At 44.1% G+C, this 24,248-nt stretch overlaps 1 protein-coding gene across 2 annotated transcripts in view; it reads right to left on the bottom strand.

Annotated features, from left to right (window-relative positions):
* LOC135702773 (serine/threonine-protein phosphatase 6 regulatory ankyrin repeat subunit B-like) overlaps positions 1–24,248 on the bottom strand; it is a 172,582-nt gene that overhangs the window by 134,547 nt on the left and 13,787 nt on the right. Inside the window, exon 2 of one of the 2 annotated variants that reach the window (XR_010517717.1) lies at positions 85–1,877. The exons of the other annotated variant lie outside the window; for it this stretch is intronic. The gene's annotated coding sequence lies outside the window, so the exon portion shown is untranslated. Of the gene's footprint in view, positions 1–84; positions 1,878–24,248 lie in introns of those variants that run through there. 2 annotated transcript variants of the gene reach the window in all.

Raw genomic sequence — 24,248 nt, 5'->3', positions numbered from 1 at the left:
GGAAAACAAGATCGACGGAAAACAAATCAAGGAAAAAAAAAAAAAAAAAAAAGCAATGTTCATCTAGATCTGGGTCGTACCACATCTTTCTCAAATAGTTGATTTGCTCTTCCACACAGAACGGCTCCAGAAACATAGATCTTACATTAAATTGCTCCTCTAATGATAATTGCATATGTTTTCTGGCGCTGATAATGATTCGAATGCTCTCTTTTAACTTGAGTTGTTCCAGCATCTCAATCACTCTGTTGGTGTACTTGGAGTGGATCTCGTCGAAGCCATCCATCTCTATAAGAATGGAATAGCCTTGGCCATCCCTTTCATCTGGGGCATTTTTAATGACATCGAAATATCGTTTTGAAAGGATCACTTTGAGTACATTAAGCACATCATCCAAGCTTGAAATGTGTTCTACTTTTTCGAGCTCCATCACCAACTCGCTTAAGTATACCAACAGTACAAGGACAGTATTTTGCTTCTGCACTTCAAACGCTACAAACTGAAGCAAGCTAGTCTTTCCTATTCCAGGGTCTGCCAGAAGTACGATGATCTGATGGTCTTCAAATGTTTTCCCAAGCTCTTCAACAAACTGAGCGTCACTCATCTGTCGTGAAAGTTCCTGAATGTTGTCTTTCATACCTGTTTTCTCAACTTCAAAGACATCTTCGCCATTGGTCGGTTCACTATACGTGTATATAATACGGCGATTGATGTAATATTTTTGCAATTGTTTTGCTTCCTTACCTTCAAGGTTATCGTTATCATTTTGAATTTCACTAAGACAGTTTAGTATATCACTTTGTTTCAAAATTGCCTTTATTTTATTCTTTATGGGTTTATTGAGTTGGTCAAATTTTAATATCAGATCTCTAAATATCAGATCGATGTTACGCAATTTTCTGAGTATATCGGGACAAATCCACGTCTCACACCACGTCCACAGCTCGCTTTCAATCATTGGATTGAAATCATATGGTTGACCCACTAATAGAGAAAAGTCGTCGAAGAATGGCAAAATTTCCTCCTCACTAACATAACGTGGCAAATGTTTCACCCTTGAATTTTTGAGTGAAAAGTTATCCACTATTACTGTCTTCTTCATATCAAACTTATCTTTTTCTAGAGCATTAAATAGTTGGGCAACATTGAATTGCTCGCTTTCCGAGTTGAAGGTATCTAAAAAACTGCATTTCTTTTTTTTTATTGTTAAAACGTCTTTCAGAGGAGTACTATAGGTTTCTAAAATTTTACTGACGGTTTTCTTGTTGTTTTGTTGCTCTTCCATTGCGGTTCCATTGTTGAAAAGCTCTTTGATTGCCTCTTTAAGGTTTGCGAAATCTTTGTTGATAAAATCGCTCAACTCCCTAATCGCTTCTTTGGTTGGAACCAGTTTCAGGTGTCGGGCCTTGGATCCAGGAAATCGTAGGATTTCATCTACTTCTACCTCTTTAGTCGTCACCCAATCGTCATCGGATATTTTTAAATCCCTATTAGTAAATATATAGAACTGCTTTTTGTATTGATCTTTCTGAAAATTTTCAACAACTTTCAGATAGGATTGCAGGTATTTGTAAATACTGAAGTCTCCGTTGTGTTGATCTTTTAGTGCATTCAAATCGATATCGTTTACCTTGTCATCTCTGGCAAGGGCGTGCTTCACCTGGAGGAAGTGTATCACCTTACGCTTATCGTCAAAGATCACTACGTCATCATACTTGTCGGCTAGTGTCATTTCATATGCCAATCTGAAACTTTTTCTCTGCATCCGTAGAAAAAGCGCGACTGCAATTTGTTTTTGGTATACTTCACCGTGGTAGCCTGTTCTGCTTCTTCTTTCATATGTTCCGTGTTGTATTAGGTTCAGCATTTTGAATCACCTGGAGAATAGAAGAGAAATAACGCATTAGCGAATGTGACAAAGTTGCTCCAGTATGACGATGGTGACATTTTTTCACCTCAACAACAGTCGTGTAATGGAGCAGCCAAATGACTTCTCCGATTTGCAAGTTTGTCATGGGAAATGATTCACATTTTGGCTAAAATTCGGCCATTTTGAGCCTTGTTAAATTTTCAAAATGACATCTTTTAAATTTTTGAAAAAAATGTTACATGATCGAAATGACGTCTAAGACAAAGTTGTAATGAAAATTAATATTTGTATAGGAAAAATATACAAACATGTGGTTTCCATTAAAAACTAAAAAAAAAGCTAGTTCCCCACGAGAACATTCTAAAAAAATTATATCATGATTGTATCAACTTCGGTTATATATAACAACCGTTGATATAATCTTGCTTTAAGTGCTCTGTGGTGAAATGACGAATAAAAAATCATCATGGTATTTGATATAAAATTGTTACACAATTTGTTGGAAAAAAAAAATTAAAACAACATTTTAACTACGTTTGTTAGCATTAGTAGGGTTCGAATCCCTGTGGCAGCTATAAAGACGCTCTGTGTGTGAGGGGGTGCTGTGTTGGGGGGGGGGGGGGGGAGGGTGCTCTACGTAGATGATTTTTTAAAATATTTTAACAACAATCTAAAAATAGAAAACACTAAAAAAAATATGTTACCGAAAAACCGTGTTAAAAAGTTTAGTTCAAATCGTTTTTAGTTTTTACCCTAATGGGTTATTTTTTAACAAGGTGTGTTAAAAATATGATCTAACAATAGTTGTTATATTCTTGATAGCACGTAGAAGGTTTCTTGTTATATTTTTTGTTATTTAAACTACTAACGGTACATGTTTTATAACAGACCATGTTACGAATAATTTTATATCTCAGTAACACAGTGTGTATTATTTCTGATACTTCGGGAATTGCCTTTATTAATGAGATTTTAAGCTGGTTCAGCTCCCAAAAGTGTTAAAACCAAAATATCTCAAAATGATTTTGTCCGTTTTTTTTTTAATTAAAAAAACTCTTAGAAAGTTCACACTTTTGGAATGTTTACAAATATCCACACCTAAAAATTGGCGAAAATCGTAGAACAAGAATTTTTTATTTGAACGTTTTTTTTTTCATTTAATTTAGACTCAGAAAACAATGTTCAAGACATTTTCAATAATTTTTTTAGAGAAAATAAGCATAAATGCGTACCTACTAAAAGTTCAAAACATTTACCAAAAATTCATGATCTACATTATTTGTCAGTTTTCAAGTGTCCGGGCAAGGAAGTTTTGAGATTACATTTGCGTTAATTTTTTACTTAAAATAAATTATAAACATTTTTTGGGAACAGAAAGACATTATTTTCCTCTGCAACGTTGTTTCAGACATCATTTCGAGCAGGAACGCCATTTTGAAAATTTACAAGTCACAAAATGAATGAATTTTAGCAGATATGTGAATCACTGCCCAAAACAAACAATCAAGCAAAGTGTCACAAAAATCGAAGAAGGTCGACACAAAAATTTATGTTTTTACGCTATTTTGCCAGGAGCTTCTTAGTTCCTCACTCGATCTTCTCCGATTTTCGTGAAACTTTTTATAATTGATTGTTATGAATCTCGCAAAAATCTTGGCATAAAGGGTGTATTCGATTAAAATGGCACACACATATTTACTCACCAAAATTAAACCGATTATCAGATTTTTTTGAAATTTTCAGGGAACGAAAAACTACTAATGAGTTATGATTTACCAAATTTGTTTTATTCAATTTCGTCTCCCATCCCGAATGCGCGCCCCTTCCTTTTCACTCCACTCATCAAATTTTGTACAACCGATTCTCCCAGTATATTTGCTGTTTTTACCTAAATTTTCTTCAACTCCAGCTCTGTTTTGATAGTTTTGTGGCCAGAATTTTTCAATTGGGCGAAGTTTTGGTGAATTTGGTGGGTTCATATCTTTTGGGACAAAATTGACTCCGTTGGCTCGGTACCACTCCAACACGTTTCGAGCGTAGTGGCAGGCAGGATGCTAGATCAGGACAAAACATGGTTGTTCCTTTGTGCTTCCTTAAGGCACTCTTCCGTGTAAATTGATTGTTCCGGAAGTGTTCTTCTTTCGAACCTCCTCCGGAATATCGAATTTAGACTTGGCAACGAAATATTCTTGCCCAGGAAATTGACGGAAGTCGGCCATGACGTAAGTTTCATCATCCATCCATCATGCAACACGATTTGGTGAGGAACTGCGTGTAAAGTTAAATTGACATGTTTGAACAGTTTTTGAACTGTTGAACCACTATCCTGGCCATTTCACTGTCCATTGGGCCACTTTTAAGACCACTCCCTTCCTTCCTTCGGGCACTCAGATGCTCCTTGAAGGTTCTTATCACACTAGACACAGTTGTATTTGCAATTCCAAGCTTTTTAGTGATCCATCGGTGGAACGCCGCTGCATTTTGATTGTATGTGCACAAAATTTACTGTATGAATAATTATGAAACTTGACAGATGTAAACAATACACGATGAATAAGATTTACTCGGTTTGCCATTTTTATCGAATACACCCTTTATGCTATCTTTTTCAACAACTCATAACTCGGGAACGTCCTTTCCAATCGAAATGACGTCTGACATAATGTTGTTGCAAAAAATAATTGCTTTTCAGGAAAAATAAACACGATTCCAAATTTCAAGTGATCGAAAAAGTGTTAAAACCTAAATGAAAAAAATTAAAGGGTTGTGTCCTAGACACGACCGCAGTATGACGTAGAACCTATCTATCTATCTCTTTCTATGATGCATGATTTATGCATTTAGGTCAACATCCGACGTCCCTCCTTTTTACATATTTTGCAGAAAAAATACATCCGAAGTCCCTCCTTTTTTTAACATATTCTGCACAAAACATACTTTCTAAGCCCCGCAACTGACAGGATTTCCCGCCATTATATTATGAATGGAGGCGGGGCAGAACGTTTCTTTTGTCACTCTTTGCTCGACTGTTGAGCTGTTCAGTTCGTTTTCTTTTTCGCTCGAGTTCTCGCTTCGATTCGGTTTGTGCTGTCGCGTTGCGCCGTGGAAGCGTCGCCACCTTCGCGCGTTCTGGCAAGTTTACTGCAACTTGCCAACACGAAACAAATGGTGCGTAAACGTACCAATGATTCAGCAGCGGGCCCTTCAAAGAAGGTGGTAATCCAGCACAGCGCGTCGCAGGATGATGCCGGAAAACGGGTACTGCAAGCCAACCAGTTTGCGGTGCTCCCCGAAGAAAATGGCGATGGTAACGTCGTTCCCATCGCTGCAAGAGAGCGGATTCCCCCGCTTTTCACGCCGGAGAAGGATGTTGCCAAGCTGCGTGCCGAACTGGCAAAACACAAGCTGCTGCCTCGCTTCAAGCTTTGCAGCATCGGCACCAAAATCATGTGCTCCAGCCTGGAGGAGTACAATCAAACAGGATGTTTCCTAAAGGAAAACAACGTTGACTTCTTCACGCACGATCTGCCATCGAGCAAGCCACTGAAGCTGGTATTGCGTGGATTACCGTCGTTCGAGGCGGCTGTGGTTAAATCCGAGCTGGAGCGGCTTGGGCTCAAACCTGAGGCGGTGTTCCCAATAAACCGGCGTTCCAACCACAACACCAGCTTCCGTGACCAGTTGTTCCTGGTGCACTTCACCAAGGGATCCACCAGTCTAGCGGCTCTGAGATCCAAAATCTGGGACCTGTTTCAGGTCATGATCAGTTGGGAGCATTACAAATCCCAACATCGTGATGTTACGCAGTGTATGAACTGCCTCTCCTACGGCCATGGCACCAAAAACTGCCATATGAAGACTATCTGCGGCAAGTGTGCTGGAACTCACTTGACTGCGTCCTGTGAGCAAGATGATGACATCGAGCCAACGTGTGTCAACTGCGGTGGAAACCACCAAGCCTCCAATCGCGGATGTCCCAAGCGAGTGGAGTTCATCAATATCCGTCGGAAGTCTACGATCAATAATCAGCCCGGTCGCCTCCGTAATCATCGTTCGCCTCCTGCACGCACGGAAGTCCAGTACCCAGCTCTCCAGCCCCGTCAACATGTTCCGAACTTAGTCCCACTTCCGCTTAACAACCAACAAGTCAAGCATGTGAGTATTCCTAACAATCGAACAGTCCAGCATCGTCTCGCTGCTGCTGTTGCCCAGCCAATGCCAGGTCCCTCCACCGCCCCTGGTTTATCATACGCTGGTGTTGTCTCAGGTGAGCCGGTCGACGATTCTCCGTTCACCTCGGAGGAACTTGTGACGCTCGTGGCCGAGGTCATCATCATCTTGCGCACCTGCAACACTCGATCTGAACAGCTTCATGCTGCCCTGTCCCTTGTCACTAAGTATGGACCGTGAAGCCATCAAGATCGTAAATTGGAACGCTTGCTCCTTGAAGAGCAAAAACATCGAGTTTGTTGAGTTTCTCAATGAACGTAACATCGACATTGCCATCATAACTGAAACCCACCTGAAGCCTGAAACAAACGTCTACCTTCCCGATTTCCGGCTCGTGAGGCTAGATCGAACCAACTCTGGAGGAGGAGGAGTGGCTATTGCAATAAGGAGAAACATCTGCTGTCGACTGATGCCCAGCTTTCAGCTGAAGATCATCGAAGCCGTAGGGGTGGAAGTTTCTACTCCTATCGGCCCCATCACCATCGTCGCGGCTTACTGCCCCAAACAAGTCAACATCAGGGACGGATCGGCAGCAGATCTGCGACGAGATATTATCAAGCTAACACGACGACGGGAAAACTTTATCATCGCTGGTGACCTGAACGCCAAACATCAAGCTTGGGGCAACAATCGGCGCAATCAAAACGGCACCATCCTGAACAACGACCTGCAGGAAGCGCAGTACAACATCTTGAGTCCGGAAACTCCCACCCGGTTGAGTCGGTCCGGTGTTCACGCTACCATCGATATCTTCATCAGCAACATGGGCAACAACATCGCTCAACCTATCACCTATCAGGAACTCAGCTCGGACCACTACCCGGTGGTGACTGAGGTGGGATCCTCCGTAAATCGATTTGAAGCTTTCCGGCGCAACTATCATCGTGCTGACTGGGGTCAGTTCCATCATTGCGTCGACACCGCTGTAGACTACGATGTCCAACCGGAATCGTCCGAAGATGTTGACCGGTGTCTGCGCTCCATCGATCAAGCAATTTCCCGGGCCAGGGAGCTACATGTGCCAGTATCCAGACAGGTGAGTAATACTCTGAACCTTGACAGGCCTACTAAAGACCTCATTAGACTCCGCAACACGATCCGTAGGCAGTACCAGCGTACTGGGCTGCGTAATCTGAAGACCAATTGCAACCGTTTGAGCAAAATCATCCAAGCCAGGATGGTGGATCTCAGAAATATCGATTTTGCAAACAAGATTCGCTCTCTCCCAGATTGTGCTAAGCCATTCTGGAAAATGGCAAAGATTTTGAAAAATAAGCCGAGGCCCATTCCTCCCCTTTCCTCTCCTAACCAAAATTCGGACCCATCTTTACTAATAACCCCATTTGAAAAGGCCAATGCTCTTGGACAACACTTTGTAAATTCACATAACCTTGGCCACGCCATGGTGAGTCCCCACGAGCCTGCAGTATCACAGGCAATGGCTAGTGTCGCTGCCACCCCCGTAGTTGTCCCTGACGAAAGTAGAATATCGGCTGATGAGGTGATAGCAGCGATTAAATCAACAAAGAACATGAAGGCCGCTGGTGTCGATGGAGTGGTCAACCTCGAGCTGAAAAACTTGAGTGTTGACTTCTTCAAGCACCTTGCAGTGGTCTGCAACAAGTGTTTAATGCTTGGCTACTTCCCTGCATGCTGGAAGTTAGCCAAAGTTATTCCAATTCACAAACCTGGCAAAGACCCTACCAGTGCCAAAAGCTATCGCCCCATCAGCCTCTTGTCCTCCATCTCGAAGCTATTCGAAAAATTGATACTCAGCCGTCTGCTGGTGTTTTCAAATGATAATAACATCTTTCTCAAAGAGCAATTCGGGTTTAGGAAAGGCCACTCTACCATCCACCAACTCGCACGGGTTACTAACATCATCAAGCGGAACAAGTCCGTTTCCAATACATCTGCCATGGCATTGTTGGACGTCGAGAAGGCGTTCGACAATGTCTGGCATGATGGTCTAGTGTACAAGCTGCATCGATACAACTTTCCGAACTACCTCGTGAAGATCATCAAAAACTACTTGTCGGGCAGATCATTCCAGGTCTACTTGAACAATGTCCCCTCTGATACGTTCAACGTTGATGCAGGGGTCCCTCAGGGTAGCCTGCTTGGGCCTATACTATTCAACATTTTCACGTCAGACGTTCCTCCCCTGCCGGGTGGTGGTATCCTGTCTATGTTCGCAGATGACACCTCCATCATCAATAAGTGTCGAGTGATCCGTGCTCTGGCGAGTAAACTACAATCAGGCCTGGATGTTTTGTCCGACTATTTTAAGAGCTGGAAGATTTGTATCAATGCAGCTAAAACACAAACCATTCTGTTCCCACACTCGAATTCACCTCGGCTTGTTCCACCTGCTAACAACAAGGTCCATCTTGATAGCACTCCCATTGAATGGTCGAGTGAAGTAGTCTACCTTGGTCTCACCCTCGATAGCAAATTGCTATTCCGATCCCATGTGGACAAGACATCCACCAAGTGTAACATCTTGATCAGGTCGCTCTATCCTCTGATAAACAGGAAGTGCACCCTGTCCCTCAAAAACAAGCTTGCTGTCCACAAGCAAATCATTCTGCCGGCTATTGAGTATGGTATGCCAATCTGGGAGAGTTGTGCAAAGTGCCACCACTTAAAGCTTCAGAGGATCCAAAACAAGATCCTCAGAATGATCCTTAACAGTCCACCGCGAACTCGTAATTCTGAGATTCACCACCTGGCCGGTCTTCAAACACTCGAGGAGCGAAAGACTTCCACGCTGGAAAGGTTCAGAGTCGCCTGTCTGCGATCAAACCACCAGATCATTCGTGATTTGGCAACCTAGTATAAGTAGTTAGGTGCTCAAGTAGGTAGGTTATCAAATTTTTAAATTCAAACCAAAACAATCCCACAAAGGGTATCCTGTAAATTAGCGCTAAACGCAATCATCACATTAGAATAACCAATTAACTAGAACAAAGATGAAGAGCCAAAGGCTAACCAATTGAAATGTTAAATCAAATGTTGAAACATAAAACCCAGAAAATAAACGTAAATTTTACTACTACTACGTTTCTTTTGTGCAGAATATGGAAAAAAGGATGGAGTTTGGATGTTAATATAATTTCATGTATAGTGGTACCAGATACGTTTTACAGTCAGTTGTGTGTAATTCACCAACATAATATCATCGAATATGTCTTTCAAGCCATTTTTTTTCTCAAATTTGAAAGTTTTGGTGCGGGAAGAAATTAAGGGAAAAACTTCTGTTTTTACTAATAATTGTGGTTTGTTTAAAATTTATTTCCCGGAAAAAATTGATCGTCAAAGTCCATATCTTTTTCGGGTTATTGTTGAGGGGGGGGAGAGAGGTTGTTGTGAAGGGGGGAGGGGGTTTACATACATTGCTTTTCCTCATTCCTCATTGTGTTTCATTCTTCATTGTGGTCACGCCATGATCCACTTTTAGCCACTGACTTGGTCCTGCTTGCTGCAGGACCTAGTGCCACGCCGTCCGAAGCGGTAATGAGCAGAGACAGGAGAGCAGCGTTGATTTATATCTTTAAGGTTCAAGCAGAATGATGTGCAACCAAGTGGTATTCGTTTATGATGACTGGGTTTGGGAAACAGGCTTATTTCTTGAAAACAGTGATAAAATTATCATTTGTACATTTTCAAAAGTTTAATAACAGAAAAATTGGAGAAATAGTTATTTCAGCTGGTTCGTAATATAATATCCTATCGATTGGCATATTTGGATTTAAATTTCATTTATAAATGACAAAGTTACAAGCGTTCAAAGCCTAACACTCCTTCACCACACATATTTTTTGATTTGCACCCCAGTATAGTCGACAAAGACGTAGTTCTACGTCAAAAGTAGAAGGGTATGTGCCTAGGGGCACGAACGGAAGCTTCACGTAGGACCGCTAGTGGACGGAATAAATGTGAAGAGCATTACGTTCTTTTAATTGATCAATTATCTATTATCTCCACTCTTTCCGTTTTTGAATTGTAGGCGTACCAAATTTGTAGTAATCTTTTTCAAAGAGAAAGTTGATTACGAGAATCAATCAAAATCACTTGCACCCCTGCTTCCAAGTTTGTGTGGTCGTTGGGGGCTTGTGGTTCTGAATATGGACAAACAAGCACAAGCCAACTCTTTACTGCTGTAAGCTTGATGGCCCTGAAAAGGGCCGTTTTATTGAAGAGGACATCCATGGCCACTTACGCTTGGCGTGTTTAGTGTAGGTGACAGCATCACGGACCTCATTTTCCAGGAACATCTTCAGCACACCTGGTAGATCAGACCAGAGATACGTTTGAAACCACCACGGCGAGCTAGACGACTGATGGCGGTTATCTCGAAGAACTTTGCGATGACGATTGCCACCTCTTTTGCCACGACCAGTCAATTGTCGCTTGGTGGGTTATAGAAGAGTGGACTAGCCACCACCTTTCTACTGCTGCTATTGCTGACCACGCCGTCCACAGTGAAATGAGCTGATATCAGACAGCAGCGCTGCTTTATATCTTTTCAGGTTAAAGCAGACAGATGTGCGACCAAGTGGTATAAAAGCTACAAAGACTCCTCCCATTATGAGTAGTTTGCCATCAAGTAGCGACACTGGCTCTTTTCTTTTTTCGCGTACACGGCGAATGAGAACGACCCAAATTTGAGTTTAGTTCACTCATAATCGCCAAAAGTGTAGGAACTCAGCAATGCTTCCCGTTGGAGCTCAGCCGAAGTTCATCATTGTTCCCGCCATCAAAGTCGTCCCGGTCCTGTGTTCGGAGGAGAGGAAGGGGTCTTCCAGCCTGCACTTCCAGGCAAGTATGCATGTTGTAGCGGTTTTTCGTTTCCTGACAAAGTTCCAAATTTCAGTATTTCACCCATCACACTAAATTTCATCACCCGACCGAATGTTGACTCCACTGGAACTGCTGATTTATGCAACCTAGCTGCAGCTGCTGTTCTTCGAAGTTGTTCCGATAATTCGACCGTTGTTCGTACAGAACCCGAGGTATCACATCAGAGACGCACCATGGAAAGGTTGATGGAAGCCCCCAATCTCTCCAACCCAGTCCCGCCTACCGCAGCCAGCGTACCTCATAATCGTCTCGGTCCTGCGGTTGGAAGTAGGGAGGGGGTCTTCCACCTTGCTTGTACAGGCAAGTACTCGATTCGACCTAGTATTTCATCGCGTAAAAAAGTTTCCCGTACACAGGAAATTGCACACCCTTTCATACATCAACCTTTGGAACCAGGACGCACTGAAAATAGCATTTTGGAAGCCCCTAGTCCCTCTAACACGGTCCTGCCAGTACCAGCCAGCGTTCTTCACAGTCGTCCTGGTCCTGTTGTTAGTAGGGGTTCGGGGGTCTTCCAGCCTGCTATGCCAGGCAAGTACAATGATAACTCTGAACATTCACCGCCTGACGCCATTCCGAATTTCAGCACTGTATCGGTACTCTCTAACACTCGACGTGCGGGTTGCACCACTGGATTCTCCGATGCAGCCCCACCTTCTGCTGCCTTTGATCATCGAAGCTGCCCTAATGCTGTTATCAGAAGTGAAATTAGGATGCCCAAAAGTTCCCTCTCAGGCGAGGTGTACACAGATTCTCAACGTGTTGCTAGTACTAACCAGGACGTCACTATTTACTATCAGAACGTAGGCGGGATGAACTCGAACGTTGAAGACTATCGTATATCCGTATCTGACCGATGCTATAATATTATTGCTCTCACAGAGACTTGGCTCGACTCCCGCACGATCTCCAATCAAGTATTTGGATCTGAATACGAGGTTTTCCGTTGTGATCGTAACCCCCGCAACAGCCGAAAATCAACGGGAGGTGGTGTCCTCTTGGCTGTCGGTTCTGAATTGAAAGCCAGAGCAATTGAAAATGATCTGTGGAACAGCGTAGAGCAGGTCTGGGCAGCTGTGGACCTAGCGGATCGCACGTTGTTTGTATGTGTGGTCTACATACCTCCAAACCGAGCTCGAGATATAGATTTCATCGACACCCATTGTCGTTCAATTCAAGCTGTCTTGGAAAGCGCAACTGCTATTGACGAGGTTATTGTCTTGGGAGACTACAATTTACCTGGTATCTCGTGGCAACCATCCCATAGCGGTTTTCTGTATCCGGATCCAGAACGATCAGTGTTCCATTGTGGAGCCACTATGCTTCTTGATAGCTACAGTACGTCTACGTTATCGCAAATCAATCATGTAGTCAACGAGAACAACCGCAGCTTGGACCTTTGTTTCGTCAGTTCTCAGGATGTCGCTCCATTCATCTCCTGTGCACCCGCTCCACTAGTGAAACCAACTCCACATCACCTTCCTTTGATTGTGACTGTGGAGAGCAAGTTACTTCACGATTTCGACGAAACGCCCGTTGCTGTTTCCTACGATTTTCGAAAAGCAGATTACCGCAGCATCTCAGACTTGCTCTCCAGCTTGGACTGGGAAAACATCCTCGATCATCACGATGTTGAGGTAGCCGCAAGAACGTTTTCACACATTTTGGCGTATACTATCGGCAGACATGTCCCGAAGATAAGTCACCAGAAAACAGCTCATCATCCATGGCAGACTAAGGAGCTCCGTAGACTGAAATCTACTAAAAGAGCTGCACTACGCAAATACACCAAGTACCGTACGTTCCAATTTAAATGCTATTAGGTATGTTCGACTAAACCATCAATTCAAACGGATCAGTCGCCAAAGCTATTCGCGATATCAGCAGGGAATTCAGCGCAGGATGAGATCACATCCGAAATCCTTTTGGAACCATGTAAACGAGCAGCGAAAGGAATCCGGTCTTCCATCGTCCATGGTGTTCAATAGCGAAGTGGGATCCACAAATCAGGAGATTTGCCGACTCTTCTCTCTCAAATTTGCCGATGTTTTCACTGACGAGAGCCTATCTGACGAATATGTTAACCTCGCAGCAAGCAACGTTCCAATGCACGGCGATACATTAAATGGCATCGACATCAACGATATGACTATTTTAAGAGCTGCTTCCAAGCTGAAATCTTCTTGCAACCCTGGACCCGATGGAATCCCGTCCGTTTTTCTCAAGTATCGAAGCTTTTTGAACTAGTCATAATGGAACCGCTACTTTCTCACTGCAAGCATGTTTTGAGTGATGATCAGCATGGCTTCATGTCAGGTCGTTCCACCACCACCAATCTGCTATGCCTCACATCTTATGTAACTGATAGCATGGTTGACCGAGCTCAAACGGATGTGATTTATACCGATCTGTCAGCAGCGTTCGATAAGCTAAACCATGCTATTGCTATTGCTAAACTAGACAGACTTGGGATCAATGGTAACCTATTACAATGGTTTCGATCGTATGTAACCGGTCGCCAACTGATGGTTGCCATAGGCGATTACCGATCTGATACTTATCCTGCTACATCGGGGATACCCCAGGGTAGCCACCTTGGACCTTTGATCTTCCTGCTCTACTTCAACGATGTGAATTATGTGCTTGACGGACCTCGACTATCGTATGCTGACGATCTAAAAATCTACCTTCGGATTCGTTCCATTGCCGACTGTCACTTTCTTCAACGCCAGCTTCATGCTTTTGCTGACTGGTGCACCTTGAACCGAATGGAAGTTAACCCGGCGAAATGCTCAGTAATCTCCTTTTCTCGGATAAAAGAACCAATCATTTTCAACTACAACCTATTGGGTTCAGCAATTGAACGAGTGAGCCACGTGAAGGATTTGGGAGTCATTTTGGATTCGCAACTCACATATAAGCAGCATATTTCCAGAACACTAGGCTTTATCTTTAGAATAACCAAAAACTTTACTGATATTTATTGCCTGAAGTCATTGTACTCCTCACTGGTCCGATCAGTCCTTGGATATTGCTCAGCAGTTTGGAATCCAAGCTACAACAATGGTGTTGAAAGAGTCGAATCAGTCCAGCACCGATTCTTACGCTTCGCCCTTCGGCGATTGCCTTGGAGAGATCCTTTCCGTTTGCCTAGCTATGAAAGTCGATGTCAGCTGATTGGTTTGGAAACTCTTTCGACCCGAAGAGACGCTGCAAGGGCTTTACTTGTCGCCGATACATTGCAAGGGAGAATCGATTGTCCTACTATCCTCGAAAAAATCGATTTGAATGTACGACCACGTGCACTAAGAAACAGTCTTATGCTGAAACTTCCCTTTCGTCGCACGAACTACGGAATGAATGGAGCAATAAACGGACTGCAGCGAGTTTTCAACAGAGTTGCCTCAGTGTTCGATTTTCACGTACCACGTCAGTTTCACCTCGATATTTTCGGGCACAGGTAACCGTGAATAGCAGTGTAATGTTTAAGTTTTAAGCACAGACAATCATGTTGTTTTTTGTATTACTTAACATCATTGGGGCTTATTGAAGCCTGTTGATGGAATCAATTAAATAAATGAGTAAAAATTTATCTCATGGTTTCCTGTGGAAAACCTAGAAAAATTGCCAGAAAATGAGAAAATTGACGAAAATTTTATTCAGTCTCGGAGTAGTACCAATAGACTGAGTGAATCCAATCTTTTTACCCTTCTTACAAAGAAGGGTATAGATATCACTTGAAAAACCGACTATCGATCCGAGGCCCGGAGGGCCGAGTGTCATATACCATTCGACTCAGCTCGACGAGATCGGAACATGTCTGTGTGTGTGTGTGTACGTGTGTATGTGTGTTTGTGTGTGTGTATGTAACGAAATGAATGCGCTCACGTTTCTCAGCAACCGCTCAACCGATTTGGACAAACTCGGCGCCAAATGATAGGTCTTGGGGTCCCATTAAACGGTTTTGGAATCGGTGAACTGGTTCCGGAGATATGGCCGGAATAAGATCAGGTGAATATGGGCCTTCACGCTGGATTTAACGGAAAACGTATCAAAACCATCATACGACACATCAAATTACTACAGAATTCAAAAATAAGATCAATGCAAGTCGTGTTAAGTGTTCCAGACCACATTGGACACACTTGGACATGTTCCGGGTACCCCGGGGAAGTTGCTTGAATATGAATTGAATTAAAACCCATTAAATCACATTAAAATACGATGATAAGGTGATTGGTAGCCTCACCAAATAGACTACACCCGGATATATTCCGGGTACCCCCAGGCAGTGGCGTAGCGTCACTGGATGACACCGGGGTGGGGGGCTTGGTCACTGATAATGACAATAAAATAAATAAACTTGAATAAGTAAGAAGGGTCTGATCACACCATAGGTGGATAAATTCGGGATTTTTTTCTCAAATTCGGGAATTTTTCCCTGGAAAATCCTGGGAAAACATGAGGCAAATTTACTCATCGCTGAGTTCCTGCACTTTATTTCTTATTTCTGAGATAACTAAACTCAAATTTGGGTCGTTCTCATTCGCCGTGATATCACCTTGAAAGATATCGGCGCCGGTGGTTAGCGTGATTACCTCTCACCCCAGCAGGCCTAGGTCCAATCTCAGTCGGCGCCACCGGCATGTTCTAAGGCATAACATCTCTGGGAGCTGCCTCCCTGCCGTCGGTAGCATTGGAGCTCAGTACGGAAAACAAATCTCGCGTCACTGTTCAATAGGTCCTATACATTGATCGATTCTCTTCATCGACACTCTCTTTGGTAAATAGCTCGGCTTCACAAATGTTTCCTGCCGTCTTCGTCGAATTACATGCTAGATTGTTGCTTCTTCCATCGAAAATATCCGGCCGTGGCGATTCAAAGTTGATCAATGTTGATCAAAATAATTTGTACCTCTGCTTCCAGTTTGATTACATGAGCATTTTGTGTGGTCATTGGTTCTGAATATGGACAAACAGGCAGATGAATTCTATTCCTACTCTTTACTGCAATAAGCTTGGTGGCCCTGAAAAGAGCCGTTTTGTTGAAAAAATTGCTGATGATTTACCTCCGAAACCAAACAGAGTGCGTCACTGTCACTTCAAAACGTAGATGACATCCATAGCCGCTTACGCTTGGCGTGTTTAGAGTAGGTGACAGCATGACGGTTCTCATTTTTCAGGAACACCTTCAGCACACCTCGTAAATCAAACCAGAGATACGTCAGACACCGCCACGGCGAGCTAGACAACGGATGGTGGTTATCTTGAAGAAATTGCGTTTGGTTCTGAATATGGCGATGAGTGTGCAAAATATTACGCAATTCCATCCTCCCTATTCGCACGCGCCCGAGGATTGGAGGCGAATGCCACTTCGACTTGTTTCGTCTACTTACTACTCTCTGACGACTGTGCTGGGGAAGCAGCATATGCATGTAGGTCATTGGTGGATTTGTTAGTTAATTCGACACTTTTGAACAATTCTGGACAATTACCAGTTTTTCAATAGTTTCTTGTTGAAAATCAACATTCGGAAGCATTTTTATCGATTTGTAGCCATATTGCTGATCGATTGGTGATAAAATTGTTGAAATTGGAGCAGGGGCAGCTGAGTTATTAACGTTCAAAATCTTTTTTAATTTGTTACATGTTCAATTTTCGGTTTTCACAAAGTGTACCCTCATATAGAAATCAAAGACGTAGTCCTACGTCAAAAGCTATTGGCAAAAGATGGTTTTCATAGGACCACTCTAATGACAAATTTAAATAATATGTGCTAGTACATTTGTTTCAATATTTGGAAATTTAGCGTCTTCAAAGAAGTTTTTGTGCTAAAAAATTTCCTTCTGTTGGTGTTTGCAGAAGTTGGGGTAGTCTTAAAATAAGAAGATTTTTAAAAACTATTTTTTTTTTGTTTTACAAAATAAAGACACGTGATGCTTGAAAAAGTTGTAGATGAGTTAATTTCAAGCAACTTTTTCTATCTCTTAACGTTCTAGTTTAAGAGAATGTTTTGGAGTTGACTTTGGGTGTTCTTGAAAAAAAAAAAAATAGTTAATTATAACTAACTTTTTTTATTTTAAATATCTCATGAAAGTCATCTTCCAGAGACTTTTAAAGCTCTTTTAGACGCACGTTTCATAGCAAAAATTGTAGCCTATAATTCTTCTAATAAAGAAGATTTACCTAATTATAGTAAAGAATATGAATAAATTCAAATTGATTTTATGCGAGTTTGAAAAATAAGATAACTCTAATTTATTCACATTATTATTAAAGTTGTTACAAATAACCGGGAAAATGTTTAACCTCTAACCGGGAAACCGGGAAGACCGCGATTTCCAAAAATTAAAATTCGGTGTCCACCCTGTTATCTACCTTTATATAATAATTGACATTGTTCAATTGGTTTTATTAACATGGAGAACAGCATTGTATTTGAAATATCCTTGCCTGATAAATAAAAATAAAAAAATGTCGAAGACGGTGGAAAAGAATCGCACAAAAAGACAAGTAAGTCTCACTTGTGCTGCGCAACTCCCTCACCAATGCACGGATTGGTGAACTCACGCACACACACACACACATACACACACACACACACACACACACACACACACACACACACACACACACACACACACACACACACACACACACACACACACACACACACACACACACACACACACACACACACACACACACACATACATACACATACCCACACACACACACACACACACACACACACACACACACACACACACACACACACACACACACACACACACACACACACACACACACACACACACACACACACACACACACACACACACACACACACACACACACACGCACACACACACACACACATATATATATACACACACACACAGGGCTACAAATGGTGAGTTGACAACCTAGCTCTGGTTCTCACAAGTTCCTACCTCACGCCTCCCCGTGGTGTAGCCTGGGCAATGTTGTCCTTCTGACAATAGCAAAGTGAGGGGGTGCGACGCGAACACTGGCGCGGTAACCATAACACGGCGATAGAGGAAATGCTTCGTCAACCCGCAGGAGTGCCAACCGGCACATTAGGATCGACGCCAGTAAGATCCTTATTACGGCATACTGGATACGGCATGGAACTATGGACACGACACGGCACAATGGATTGGATACCACGATACAGGGCTGACAGTCGTGCTATTCTGCTCCCTAAGTAAAGAAGGGTGACACCTTCTTGGAATGGCGAGTGGGCTAATAGTGCGGCTGCCCCCGTCCCGGTAAAACCTTGGCAGGCCTCCGGATACGTTCAAAACTCGTCACCAATTGGTGATTGGTGAGTAGTAGGCTCAGATGTAACATTCCTGACTTACGCCGATCTGGCTCTGAACACGGCCCCCATGAAGGACCGTGTCAACCCTAGCATGGCCTCCCTGCTTGCATAGATAACCATGGGATCACGATAGGAGACTACATACAACGAGTGGAGATAGCGGCCCGAAGGGGGGACCCATCAGAATGGATAAAATTGGAGAAAAAAATAAAAATGAAGAAAAAGAAAAAACCAAAAAAAATATGAAGAACGACGGCAATACGCCAGACAGTGAAAACGGAGGAGCAAACGTGTTCGCAAGGAGTGGGATATTGCAGAGATCACCAGTGTCGAACCTGGGGGTCACTGCGAGTTCCAGCAGCAGCAGTAAGTTTCAAGAAGAGCAGCCAGGCGTTGGGCTAAGCCAGATATTCACACCAATATCCAGTAGTAGCAAATCCCAAGAACTGCAGCTCGGGAGAACCAAAATGACGGAGGTCAGGAGGAAGATCGATGATCTCTATGTGTTCGTGAAGGATAAAAACAACGTACACAAAGAGATCAAGCAACTTGTGACCGGTATCAAATCCGGCATAACAGTGGCAGATCGGGAATGTCAAGAGTGGAGAAAAAGGGCCGAAAATGCCGAAAAGGCTCTGCTGGAGGCCAAGGAGAGCATAAGACTGGCTCAAGCACATGAGACTCCGAAGGGACCCACAAATCCACGTCCTGAAAAGAGAGATAGGGACACGCCAGGAGATGAGGAGGAGCCCAAAAAACGCAGGGACGACGAGGAAGGCATCAAGGAGATGGGAGAAAATGGTGCGTGGCGTAAAGTCGAGAACCAGAAGGAGAGGAAGAAAAAACAGAAGGAAGATGAAGTGAGGAAGAAGGAAGAGGAAGCGAGGAGGAAGGAAGAAGAAGCGAGGAAGAAGGAAGAGAAGAAGAAGGAAGACAGGAAGAATAAGGAGAAGCCTAGGCCTCGGAGGGAGAGAAGCAAGGGTGACGCTCTGGTTGTTGAGGCAAAGGACAAAACGTCCTACGCAGCACTCCTCCGGAAAGTGAGAGACGATCCGGAGTTGAAACAACTAGGCGAGAATGTGGTGAAAACCAGGCGAACCCAGAAAGGCGAGATGCTATTCGAGCTGAAAAGGGACCCTACGGTTAAGAGCTCAGCTTTTAAGGAGCTCGTCGAAAAATCTCTTGGCGAGACGGCGAACGTAAGAGCCTTATCCCAGGAGTCATTGGTCGAGTGCAGGGATCTGGACGAGATCACAACAGAAGACGAGTTGAAAAGAGCGCTGAAGGTGCAATGCAACCTGGGAGACGTACCGATGGTAATTCGGTTGAGGAAGGCGTATGGTGGCACGCAGACGGCGTCGATACGACTTCCTTCGGACGCAGCTGCCCAGGTGCCCAGAGCTGCTGAAGACTGGCCGAATCAAGGTTGGGTGGTCAGTGTGCCCGTTGAAAGCTATTCCTCGGGTATCTAAGAAAATGGAGAGATGCTACAAATGCATTGGTTTCGGTCACCAGGCAAGAAACTGCAAAGGCCCTGACAGATCTGATCTGTGCAGGAAATGCGGAGAGAAGGGGCAAGTTGCAAAAGACTGTACAAAGCAACCGAGGTGCATGCTCTGCAAAAAGGAGGACGGAAATGGCCATGTGACGGAAAGTTTCAGGTGCCCAGAGTTCAAGAAGGCGATGGTGGGCCAGCAATAATGAAGGTAACCCAAACAAATATGAATAATTGCAACACAGCACAGCAACTGTTGTGGCAGTCAACAACGGAAACAAAGTGCGACGTTGCAATCATTGCAGAGCTATATCGAGTCCCTCTCGATAATGGTAACTGGGTGGCGGATAGAGCAGGAATGGCGGCCATACAAGTCATGGGCAGGTATCCCATTCAACAAGTGGTGGCGGGCTCATACGAAGGTTTCGTGATCGCCAAAATCAATGGAATCTACACACTTAGATTTTTTGCCGAGATGGGCACCACCGAGCAGCTCGGCATTTTATTTTGCTGGATCTCAGTGAAAAACTTGCCGAGATTCAGCTAACAAACGGGAATTTTGCCGAGATCTCAGCTAACAAACATATTTTTTGCTGAATTTCCAGCAAAATAAAATGCCGAGCTGCTCGGTGGTGCCCATCTCGGCAAAAAAATCTAAGTGTGTATGTATGTAGTTGCTACGCACCACCGAGATGGACAATTGAGCAGCTCCACCAGATGCTAGATGGGCTCACCGGAGAGCTTTTTGGACGGAGACCAGTCTTCATCGCAGGAGATTTCAATGCTTGGGCAGTGGATTGGGGGAGCAGATGTACCAACGCAAGAGGGTATAGCCTGCTGGAAGCTCTGGCAAAGTTGAACGTCAGTCTGGCCAAGGTAGGAACCATCAGCACCTTCCGCAAAGATGGTAGGGAATCCATTATCGACGTCATTTTCGGCAGTACGTCGCTAATGGCAAATGTGAACTGGACAGTGTGCGAAGAGTACACCCATAGTGACCATCAGGCGATCCGGTACAGTATCGGCGAACGGACACCGGTGGAAATGCGGAGGACGAAAGTAAGCGAGCGGAAGTGGAAGACGAAGGCATTCAATAAGGATCTCTTCATCGAAGCTCTAAGGGTAGACAGCAGCGTCCCGGGCCTAAGCGCGAACGAGTTGACCGAATCATTAGCAAGGGCATGTGACACAACTATGCCGAGAAAACTGGAGCCAACGAACAGTCGGTGTCCAGCTTACTGGTGGAACGAGGAAATTAGCACCCTCCGTGCTACTTGTCTTCTAGCCAGAAGACGTGCTCATAGAGCAAGAACAGAAGCACACAGAGAGGAGTGCAGGGTGGTGTTCGGAGAGGCCAGGGCTGCACTGAAGCGAAAGATAAAGCTGAGCAAATAGTTTCAAGGAGCTGTTACCCCTGGGGTACCGCATACCGAGTCGCGATGGCGAAGATCAGAGGTCCAACGATGCCGGTTGAAATGTGTCCCAACAAGCTGAAAGTCATCGTGGAGAGACTTTTCCCACCGCATGACCCAACGAACTGGACACTAGACTGATGCAAATTTTGACATTTTCGCTCCACAGTGCTCAAACGGTTCCAAATCGGGTCCTGATTAGTCTCCCAAAATTTGAACTCATTTGAAAAGAAACTGACTTGGCACAAACCATTTGAAGTTTATATGGAAATTACTATGGGAAATCCAAACTTTTTGTTCATTGTCTTCTTACCTTTTTCCATATGGCACTGTTCAAAAATTCAAAAGCTATACTTATGGAAAATTTTCTCAGCTTCAACATAGCAGAATGTAGTTGTTGAGCCAAACGTCAAATAAAATAGTTATTAATTGTTTAAGAGCTTGATAATCTTATGGCATGATCAAGCATCTGTTTTGTGAGCAACACTGTATCTTGCAGTGTGACGTAGTAGCCATGATTTTTGTGCTCTATTCCAAGCGTCAGAAACACCAATGTTGCCTGCTGAACAGTTGATTGAGCATAATCGTAAGACATTAGTGGTTTGAATTGTTGATAACTTTTGATGCTAACATTATATTGAAAAGTGGTTCAGGACAAAGTTGTAGCTGAGAAAATTATTCTTCAAAGCAGAGCTATATGGTAAATTGTTAGATGGATATGAACAAAACATTTGGTTTTCCCATAGTAATTTCCATATAAACTTCAAATGGTTTGTGCGAAGTCAGTTTCTTTTCAAATGAGTTCAAATTTTGGGAGACTAATCAGGACCCAATTTGGAACCGTTTGAGCACTGTGGAGCGAAAATGTCAAAATTTGCATCAGTCTACTGGACACCTACACCATATGGCGAGGAAGATAAAGACAACGTTGAACAAGTCTCCAACGAGGAACTCATAGAAGCAGCGAAAGGGTTGAAGGCGAATAAAGCTCCCGGTCCGCATGGAATTCTCAACGTGGCGTTGAAGACGGCGATCCAGACGTTCCCGAACATGTTCAGGATCAGGATAGTGCTGCAGAAATATCTGGACGAGGGTCAGTTCCCTGATAGGTGGAAGGTACAAAAGCTTGTGCTTTTGGCGAAGCCCGGAAAACCGCCGGGGGATCCTGCATCGTATAGGCCAATATGCTTGCTGGATACTGTCGGAAAGCTCTTGGAGAGGATCATCCTGAACAGGCTGACGAAATGCACGGAGAGTGAACATGGATTGTCGGAGAGGCAGTTTGGATTCCGGAAAGGAAGATCGACGGTGGATGCAATTCAGACAGTGATTGACAGAGCCGAGAAAGCTTCCAAACAGAAGCGGAGAGGAAATCGATACTGCGCCGTGATTACGATTGATGTGAAGAATGCATTCATTAGCGCCAGCTGGGAGGCCATCGCCAAGGCGCTCCATAGAATGAGGGTTCCAGACTACCTCTGCAGGATTCTAAGTAGTTACTTCCAGAACCGGGTCCTGGTCTACGTGACAGACACGGGGCAGAAATCGCTAAGAATCACGGCGGGAGTTCCCCAAGGCCCCATTCTAGGTCCCACGCTGTGGAACGGAATGTACAATGGCGTGCTGACGCTCAAGCTGCCCAAAGGAGTTGAGATCGTTGGCTTTGCGGACGATGTTGTCTTGACGGTAACCGGTGAGACGCTGGAAGAAGTGGAAATGCTGGTGGCCGAGGCGATAGATACGATTGGTAACTGGATGCAAGGAGCGAAGCTGCAGATAGCCCACCACAAAACAGAAGTGATGTTGATCAGTAACTGCAAAGCAGTGCAGCGGGCAGAAATCACCGTTGGAGAGCGCACCATTGTTTCGAAGCGCATGCTAAAGTATCTGGGAGTGATGATCGACGACCGGCTAAACTTTAATAGCCACATCGAATATGCTTGCGAGAAGGCGGCGAAGCTCATCAACGCAATAGCCAGAATCATGCCGAACAATTCTGGTCCAAGCAGCAGCAAGAGGCGTCTTCTGGCTAGTGTGTCCTCATCGATACTAAGGTACGGAGGTCTAGCCTGGATTGAAGCGCTGAAAACGAAGCAGAACCAAAGGAAATTGAGCAGTACGGTCCGGCTCAGGCAGTATGCGTTATCGCCGGTATGATCCCAATTGGCATCACCTTGACGGAGGACTACGAGTGCTATATGACGAGAGAAACCAGAGGAGTACGAAAAATGGTGAGAACGGAGTCGATGGCTAAGTGGCAGCAGGAGTGGGATGCATCAGAGAACGGTAGGCTAATACTGACTCTTTCGACCTGGGTGAACAGGAAGCATGGAGAAGTCAACTTCCACTTGACGCAGTTCCTGTTTGGTCATGGATGCTTCAGGAAGTACCTACATCGGTTCGGACACACAACGTCACTCTTCTGTCTGGAGTGTGGGAATGTGGAAGAATCACCAGAGCACGTGGTCTTCGAATGTCCTGGATTTGATGATGTGCGAGAGGATATGCTCGCCCTTAGCACGGAGAATGTCGTCGACGAAATGTGTCGAGAGGAAGGCACCTTTAACGCCGTCAGCAGAGCAGTAACGTAGATCATGCAGCGAAACTGGCGAGAAGACCAACTAGAAAGTAGTAATGTGCTCACACAAGTGCGAAGTGTTAAGCCGAAGCCGGGAGAACTCTCCGTAAGAGTAGGCTGTATCCACCACCGGGGATAACCGAGTAGAACGTGACGCTGGGAGCTAAATGGCTCACAAATTGGAGAGACGATCAGCACACTGGAAGCGCCAATTAGCTGAGGTAAAGTGAGGTGCGTAATGCACGGCCCCCTCGGAAGTAACCCAGACAACCAGAAGTCGTATAGCAATGTACAGACGGTATCGTAAATAGTTACAGTTTTTGTCACCATCGCATAAAAGTATGGCATACATCGCATTATGTTTAAGTTAAATCGTATAGAATGCAAATTTCCGACTTTTATGCGATGAATCATTTTTCCATCGTACTGTACCACAAATTAAATCGGATTACATC

This window comes from Ochlerotatus camptorhynchus, unplaced genomic scaffold (assembly GCF_037179485.1).
Source record: "Ochlerotatus camptorhynchus isolate MF236.1 unplaced genomic scaffold, CSIRO-AGI_Acam_v1.1 ptg000197l, whole genome shotgun sequence".
Taxonomy (NCBI): domain Eukaryota; kingdom Metazoa; phylum Arthropoda; class Insecta; order Diptera; family Culicidae; genus Ochlerotatus; species Ochlerotatus camptorhynchus.
This window is presented reverse-complemented; position numbering and strand designations above follow the sequence as displayed.